Source organism: Scyliorhinus canicula, chromosome 8 (assembly GCF_902713615.1).
Source record: "Scyliorhinus canicula chromosome 8, sScyCan1.1, whole genome shotgun sequence".
NCBI lineage: Eukaryota > Metazoa > Chordata > Chondrichthyes > Carcharhiniformes > Scyliorhinidae > Scyliorhinus > Scyliorhinus canicula.
Genome location: NC_052153.1, coordinates 64,133,942 through 64,141,059, shown reverse-complemented (window position 1 = coordinate 64,141,059; position 7,118 = coordinate 64,133,942).

Below are 7,118 nucleotides of genomic sequence, written 5' to 3'. Positions count from 1 at the left end.
TGCAGTGTCAGGCAGTGGGGTGTGAGGGTATGGGCTGTGGGGGTGGTGCAGTGTCAGGCAGTGGGGTAGTGACGGTGTGGTCTGTGTGGGTTGTGCAGTGTCAGGCGGTGGGGTACTGAGGGTGATGGCTGAAGGGGGTGGTGCAGTGTCAGGCGGTGGGTTAGTGAGGGTGTGGACTGTGGGGGCGGTGCAGTGTCAGGCGGTGCGTTGTGAGGGTGTGGACTGTGGAGGTGGTGCATGGTCAGGCGGTGGGGTGTGAGGGTGTGGACTGTGGGGTGGTGCAGTGTCAGGCAGTGGGGTGTGAGGGTGTGGACTGTGGGGTGGTGCAGTGTCAGGCAGTGGGGTGTAAGGGTGTGGTCTGTGTGGGTGGTGCAGTGTCAGGCGGTGCGTTGTGAGGGTGTGTGTGGACTGTGGGGGTGGTGCAGTGTCAGGCGATGTTGTGTGAGGGTGTGGACTGTGGGGTGGTGCAGTGTCAGGCGGTGGGGTGTGAGGGTGTGGACTGTGGGGTCGTGCAGTGTCAGGCAGTGGGGTGGTGAGGGTGTGGACTGTGGGGTGGTGCAGTGTCAGGCAGTGGGGTGTGAGGGTGTGGACTGTGTGGTGGTGCAGTGTCAGGCGATGGGGTGTGAAGGTGTGGACTGTGGGGTGGTGCAGTGTCAGGCGCTGGGGTGGTGAGGGTATGGACTGTGGGGTGGTGCAGTGTCAGGCGGTGGGGTGTGAGGTGGGTGGGGGCAGAGATGGACTACATGCATACAATGGAGTCTCACTTGGAGCTTCACCTCCGACCTGACACGGCGCTATCTCCCGGCTGGCGGCAAGGTCCAGTGCCCTCTGCTCATAGATGGTCAGGGGGTGCAGCTAAGGAGATCCCCCTCACGCTCCCTGAAATTGTGCGCTGTCTTGCCCTTGGGAGGGGGGGGAGGAGATGGAGGACAGGGTTAGGCGGACATTGGCAGGACGCATGTATGAACGCAGCATTATCACAAGGAGGGGACACTCCGACCCACGCCATGGCACCTGCCCACTGGGGAGGGGGTGGGGGGATCCACATGTGTCCGGGGTGCTAAGTCAGGGCCCCCCCCCACCGCCCCATTCCCCCACTAGCCTCCCCCCCCCCCCAGCATCGGCAAGGGGGGCGGATCCTTGCCCGGGGCGAGTCTCAGGGTACTTACCCTCGCTGCCCTAGAGAGGTTGTGCAGCTTCTTCCTGCACTGTTCTCCCGTGTGGGGGATGTGCCCCACAGCGCTGACTGCGGCCCCCACCTCTCACCATCCACGCCTCACGGTGCTGCTCGTCTGCCGTCATCCTCGTCGGAGGTAGAGGATGGCCCTGCGCTCCTCCACTGCATCCAATATTGACTCCAGGTCACTGTCCCTGAAGCGGTGTGTGGCGTGATGGGGCTCCTCCATGTTGGGCCCCGGTGTTTCTGTGCGCCCCGCGCACTTCCTTATACATGGCGTGGCATCATTGTGGCGCCGCGCGATGATGCAGCCGCTCCAGCGCTCCGCCCATCGCATTCCTTGTGGTGCCGCTGCTGGCCCCCTCTCAGCCTTGTACTGGCCGCGGCAGGGGCTGGTTTGCGCCGTCGCGTTCCACGACGGCGTTCACGACGATGCAGGCACTTAGTCTGCGGAGCGGAGAATCGCCCCCTATATCTACCGGTCAACTGGAAGTTAAGTTAAGGTCGTTTAAGTGTGTTAGTTCTAGTCCTAGTGTGCTTGAACATGTGATTGAAATTCTGATTGAATTAAAATACTTGTGTGTTTAGTTGTCCACCATACGTGTTAAAACACACACTGTGGTTATAAAAGAGCAACAATAGTGATCCCAGAGTTCTGGGGACCTGGATTCCAACCTTAGCAGGCGGTGACATTTATATTTTTTCAAAATCTGGAATTAAATGTCCTCTGGTTAGAAATGATTGTTGTAAATACCCATCTGGTTCACTGATGTCCTTTCGGGAAGGAAATCTGCCATCCTTACCTGGTCTAGCAATGTGGTTGACTTTTAAACCCCCCACAGTTCAAGGGCAATTAGCGATGGCAATAAATACTGGACCAGCCAGTGGCACTCATCTCATAAACAAATAAAAACAAAATCAGTGCCAAATATTGCAGAGCAGAAATTTATTTCAATTAAATATTGAGAAGGTTAATGCCAATGTCTTGATTTCTTGTTCCCTCACCAATTCCATCACTCTCCCTGGCAGCTGCCTGAGACTGAATCACTGTTTGCAACCTCAGCGCCAAAATTGGGCCCAAAATGACCTTTGAACCATACGTTCACTAAGACTGTCTCCACTTCTATAAACTGTCCATTTTCATTTGACTCAGTTCTTCTGCTCAGAAACTCTCCTCCATGACTTTGTGACTTCCACACTCGACCATCCTAATGGACCTCTGTTGGCCTCCCACATTCCACCCACTGTAACTCCGCAACCTGCTTGCACGGCACCCTATTCACCACTTTTAGCATTCACTTTTTCCACCACTGATGCACCTTGGCTGTAGTGTGTATGATCTATAAGGTACTTTGTGGCAACTCACGAAGCTTCCTACAACAACATCATCCAAACCCCCAACCCCTACCACCCAGAAGGACAAGGGAGCAGTATGTGGCTTGGAGGGGACCTGCAACTTCCCCTCCAAGCCACATATTATTTCTGACTTGGAACTATACCACCATTCCTTCACTGTTATTGGATTAAAATCCTGGAAGTTGCGAACAGCACAGTGGGTAGGGTACACCTATTAAGAAGGTGGCACACCACCATCTTCTCATGGGCAATTGGAGATGAGCAATAAATGCTTGCTTTGTTAGTGATGGTCTCATCCGTGACGTAGTAAAAAAATAAACTATTGTGACTGCCACAAGGAAGGAGTCCAGACCGAGTTGCACGGTTAAACAGTAGGTTTATTGAGTTGTATGGCAGAACCCTAGCCAGGGCTACTTACCCAAGTGAGTGCCAGCCGGTTTTGAGCCGCTGGCTTTATACTAGAGGTCCTAGGTCACTCCAACCCCTTCAGTGGGGGAGGGCATATTCTCCTATCAGGCGCCCCACCAGACACCCTTGGAGGCTCTGACGCCATCTCGAAGTTTGAAGAGTCCATTACTGGCAGGGCCGTCCGGGAAGCAGGTGCACGCTGGTCCCACAGGTCTTGGATTCTCTGGAATGGAACGTACCACCGGTTGTGGACACAAAGGCGGTCGGCATACCCATAGGTGATCTAAATGCCGCCAGAACTGTTGGCCCCTTGCATGAGCCCAATAGGATATCGGGCCAGTCTGCTGAAGCACAGTCCCAGAGAGCCAGCGGGTACCGAGGCCAAAATCCCGAACAAAAACCTTGTCTCCTGGGGCAAAACAATGGGGCGGACGATGAAGAGCAGGACTGCGTGCCTGTTGATCCTGGGCACAGCGCAACTTCACCCAGATATCTGGGAGTAACACACCTAAGCAAGTGCAGAGCCATCGGCCCATGAGTAGCTCCACTGGTGCCACTCCGGTCACTATGTGTGGAGTGGTCCTGTGCATGGACAAGAATCTGGCCGAGCGCATGTCCACGGAGCCTGTCGTTTGCTTGCGAAGGCCTGCTTGAAGATTTGGACGGCTCTTTCGGCCAACCCGTTGGACGCGGGTGATATGAGTCTGTCCTCACATGATGGATGCTGTGGGTCTGAAGAAATGTCAGAAAGTCCGCACTCGTGAAATACACCCCATTGTCCATTACAAGGACATCAAGAATACCATGTGTGGAGAAAGAGAGACACATCTTCTCTACCATCGTGTTAGAGGTTATGATTGTCCTCTGATGAACCACGAACCATTTGGAACAGGCGTCCACTAATAGTATAAACATCAAGACCATGAACAGGCCAGCGAAGTCTGCATGGATCTGGTCCCATGGGCAGCCTGGCCAATCCCAAGGGTGCAGAGACTTGGCGGCAGGGAGTCACTGGTGTTCCTGGCAGATGGGACAGCATCGAGTCCCTGCCATAAATAGCTCCTCGCCAGCATCTTCATCTTGGTCACCCCTGGGTGCCATTTGTGCAGGTCCCGAAGCACGAGCACCTGGCCCTTAGACGGGATCACAACTTGCCTGCCCCACCGCAAGACCCAGTCTTCGATACTAAGCTTGGACATCAGGGTAGAAGATGCCCGCAGCTCCCTGGGCAACTGTCAATGCTGACCACCTATGAGGACGAGGTGCCGCACTCCGACAAGGATGGGAAGGTGACGTGTAGGGAGTCCATAAAATTCAACATGGCGACTATCTCGTCCACCGGAGGGGGAGGTAAGGCCGTGACTGGTAGGGGCAGTCGGCTCAGCGCATCGGTATGCGCTATCTGAAACCCCGGATGATGCTTCAAAGAATACTTGTAAGCGGCGAGCAGCAGAGCCCACTGCTGGATGTGTGCCAAGCTACGAGCGGAATCACCTTATCTTTGCGATAGATGCCAGGAAGGGTTTGTAGGGCAGCACGGTGGCCTAGTGGTTAGCACAGATGCCTCACGGCACTGAGGTCCCAGGTTCGATCCCGGCTCTGGGTCACTGTCCGTGTCGAGTTTGCACATTCTCCCCGTGTCTGCGTGGGTTTCGCACTCACAACCCAAAAAATGTGCAGAGTAGGTGGATTGGCCACACTAAATTGCCCCTTAATTGGAAAAAATAATTGGGTAATCTAAATTTAAAAAAAAAAACAAAAAAAGGAAGGGTTTGTAGTCCATTAACAGAGTGAAACGGTGACCATAGATGACCTGGTGGAACTGCTTTTTAAAATATTTTTATTGAGGCATTTATATATACATCAAACATGGCCATAGATTAAAAAAAGCAATGCAAATAACCAAAGAAAATAAATACCAACAGCCAACCGCTTTCCACCTCCCCTACCTCCTCTTTAACACCCCCACACCCCTCCACTGCTGACATTTTAACTGTTTTCGAAGTAGTCGATGAAAGGCTGCCATCTCCGGGCAAACCCCTCGACAGACTCTCTCAAGGCGAACATTATCTTCTCCAGTCTGAGGAACTCTGCTAGGTACTCACCCAAACCCCCAGTTTTGGCGGCCCTGAGTCCCTCCATTCCAATAAGAGCAGTCTCCAGGCTACCAGGGAGGCAAAGGCCAAGACATCGGCCTCTCTCACCTCCTGGACTCCGGGTCTTCTGACACTCCAAAGATTGCCACTTCTGGACTTGGGACCACCTACACTCTCAAGACCTCCGACATATCTGGGGGCAGCACGGTAGCCTTGTGGATAGCACAATCGCTTCACAGCTCCAGGGTCCCAGGTTCGATTCCGGCTTGGGTCACTGTCTGTGCGGAGTCTCCACATCCTCCCCGTGTGTGCGTGGGTTTCCTCCGGGTGCTCCGGTTTCCTCCCACAGTCCAAAGATGTGCGGGTTAGGTGGATTGGCCATGCTAAATTGCCCTTAGTGTCCAAAATTGCCCTTAGTGTTGGGTGGGGTTACTGGGTAATGGGGATAGGGGGAGGTGTTGACCTTGGATAGGGGGTAGGGTGCTCTTTCCAAGAGCCGGTGCAGACTCGATGGGCCGAATGGCCTCCTTCTGCACTGTAAATTCTATGTAATCTATGTAATAACGCCAGCAAACCCCCCGCCAGAGTCCCCCCAGCTTTGGACAGGCCCAAAACATCGGACATAATTTGCGGGCCCACCCGCACACCACCCACAGCTATCCTCCACCCCTTCAAAAAACTACTCATCCTGGCCACAGTCATGTGTGCTCTGTGGACCACCTTGAACTGAATAAGGCTAAGCCTCACACATGAAGGGGACATGTTCACCCTCCTCAGAGCCTCCTCCCGGCCCAGAGCAAACCCTATGATTCCGGCAGTTTGGTGCTTCTAACCTCAGGTGCTGCCGCCACTGTCCCCACACCCTCAGGGCCGCCACCACTGCCGGGCTTGTGGAGTACCTGGCTGGCGTGATCGGCAGAGGCGCCGTCAACAGTGCCCCTAAGTAGTGCCGGTGGGAGAGGAGCGGGCTTGTGCAGTATGTTACGATTGAAGTATTGAATGTACGCGGTTGTTTGCACATTTTTGCCTTTTTTGCTTTCTTTCGGTTGATGTCTGTAACTGTTTACAATGCCAAAAAACTACCTCAATAAAACTGTTTGTTAAAAAAAAAACAGTGCCCCTAAGCTCAAGTCCTTCACGAGGCTGACTCCATCTGCTCCCCTACCGACCCTACCCCCACTACCCACGTCCTAATCATGGCTATATTCACCACTCAATAATAATTCAACAAGTTTGGAAGAGCCAACCCGCACCCCCCCCCCCCCCCCCCCCCCGCTCCAGCAGCACCTTCTTCACCCGTGGGGTTTTACCCGCCCAGACAAACCCCGGAATCAGTGTATTACACCTCCTAAAAAGCCTTTGGGATAAAGATTGGGAGATTCTGGAAAACAATTATGAGCCTCGGGAGAACCGTCATCTTCACCCTTCCCACCTGCGACAGTGGGAGCACATACCACCTCCTAAAATCCCCCTTCATTTGCTCCACCAACCAAGCCAGATTCAGCTTGTGTAGCTGCTCCCACCCCCACGCCACCTGAATGCCCAAATACTTGAAGCTTACCTGCTTAAACAGGAACTCCACTAACCTCCTCTCCTGTCCCGTCACGTGGATCGGGAAAATTCACTCTTCCCCATCATCAATTTGTACCCCGGGAACCGGCTGAATTCCTTCAATATGTCCATAATTCCCCCCAATACCTTCCAAAGGGTTTGATATATAAAGTAATAGATCGTCCACATACAGCGAAAACCTGGGCTCCACCCCCCTCCCCCCCCCACCCGCACTATCCCCTGCCAATCCTTTGACGCACTAAGCGCTATCGCCAGTGGCTCTATCGCCAAGGCAAAGAGTAAGGAGGAGAGTGGGCATCCCTGTCTAGTCCCACGGTGCAACCTAAAATACTCCGAACACACAAAGTTCGTCCGCACACTCGCTGCCGGCTCCCGGTACAACAGCCGGACCTAATCCACAAACCCCTGCCCAAACCCAAATCGTCCCAACATCTCCCACAAATAAGCCCACTCCACTCAGTTGAAGGCCTTCTCTGTATCCATGGCGACCGCCACCTCCTCCACACACC